Source organism: Adiantum capillus-veneris, chromosome 1 (genome assembly GCF_014529385.1).
Source record: "Adiantum capillus-veneris isolate H3 chromosome 1, ASM1452938v2, whole genome shotgun sequence".
Classification (NCBI taxonomy): Eukaryota; Viridiplantae; Streptophyta; class Polypodiopsida; order Polypodiales; family Pteridaceae; genus Adiantum; species Adiantum capillus-veneris.
The window spans coordinates 140,485,841-140,487,503 of record NC_140931.1 but is presented as its reverse complement, the minus strand read 5'-3'; the positions used below and the strand labels follow the sequence as shown (position 1 = coordinate 140,487,503).

At 45.5% G+C, this 1,663-nt stretch overlaps 1 pseudogene; it reads left to right on the top strand.

The window, feature by feature from the left end:
• The first annotated feature begins 654 nt into the window (after positions 1 to 654).
• Positions 655 to 1,060, top strand: LOC147465691 (large ribosomal subunit protein eL42 pseudogene; annotated as a pseudogene).
• Positions 1,061 to 1,663: the final 603 nt, after the last annotated feature.

The following is a 1,663-nucleotide window of genomic DNA, read 5'->3' as shown; positions in this document are numbered from 1 at the left end:
TTATAGTAAGAATGTAGCCTTTGATGCACATTTGCAGAGAGATTTTCTCCCACAGCATTTATTGATTGAGCAAGTTCTCGTGGATTTGTCATGTTTTGCCTAGGGGATAATTGTATGGTGTATTCTCATTACTTGGCTCTCAAACTTCAATACAAGTACGTGGGCATTGCATGTGTGGTTGTTAGGCAGGGGTGATGGCAATGACATGCTAAAGTTTCTAGCAATGTGGGGTCTTGTAGATGATGATGATGACAATGATGATAAATGGCTGCAATTCCTCACAAAATGAATGTGTGAAGGTTTGCCAATTCATAAAATAGCGAATATATAAAGGCAATGTTCTGATTTTTGAAGAGTTTTGAAGGAAAGATCTTACTTTCCACCCTCTTAGAAACTTAGAAGTCAAATTTGGAATAATATGATCCTTAGTTGATCTGGAAGTTGAAACCTTAGCCGTGATTGTGATGGTTTCCAATATCTTGTCAGTCACGTATGTCGGTTTGCCAAGTTTTTGGCAAAAAGTTTTTTTCGAACTCCCTTTAAGGGCGTGCGGTGCTAGAGAGAGAGAGAGAGAGAGAGAGAGAGAGAGAGAGAGAGAGAGAGAGAGAGAGAGAGAGAGAGAGAGAGAGAGAGAGAGCGCTCTTCTCATCTCCTTCCGATCGTCAATGCTGCTTCAGCAAACCAACGGCCATGGTGAACGTTCAAAAGACGAAGAAGTCCTTTTGCAAGGGCAAGGACTGCAAGAAGCACACCTTGCATAAGGTGACTCAATACAAGAAGGGCAAGGACATTCTCTATGTGCAAGGAAAGAGGTGTTATGACAGGTAGCAATCTAGCTATGGTGGCCAAACAAAGCCGGTCTTCCACAAGAAGGCTAAGACTACAAAGAAAATTGTGTTAAGGTTGCAATGTCAGAGCTGCAAGCATGTAACTGAGCATCCAATCAATCGATGCAAGCACTTTGAGATTGGTGGTGACAAGAAGCGCAAGGGTGCCATGTACTAGGTCAATTTTTGCAGCATCATGATGAATCGAAGAGTTTTGCTCAAGACCTTTGCACTGTTTTAAGAGAGAGAGAGAGAGAGAGAGAGAGAGAGAGAGAGAGAGAGAGAGAGAGAGAGAGAGAGAGAGAGAGAGAGAGAGAGAGAGAGAGAGAGAGAACCGCACCAACTTGACGAAGCGCCCGTCGATCATGGCAGTTACGGAGACCAAGCTGGCCATCAGCCGCAACCGTCACCTTCGTCAAATGGTATTACAACGGTTGCCAGCAGAACCCAGGAAACAGACCCCCTTTTGGGCTAGCCGAAAATTTTATGTCGCACCTCTTGCTCCAGTCGTGATGCATGATCTGTGTGTGTGGAAAAAAAAACACTCCCCAGTTGGTCAAGCGATGGCCCGTACCTTTACATAGACGCTGCTTAGTAAATGGAGCATTGCGATGTACTCCATTGATGTTCGATCGTAGACGCAATTGCATGTGTGTGTGTGTTTGTTGTGTGAGTGTGTGTGTGTGTACGTGGAGGGTGCCAACGAGGCTCAGAAGTCAACACGCGTATGTAAGGCTAGCGTGGGCGGTTATTGCGCAACCTCTCGGCTACAGTGCCAACTTCTTGTGTGTAGGCCTTTTGAGAAGGCAGAAGCGGGCGTGGCTACGTAGGGTACG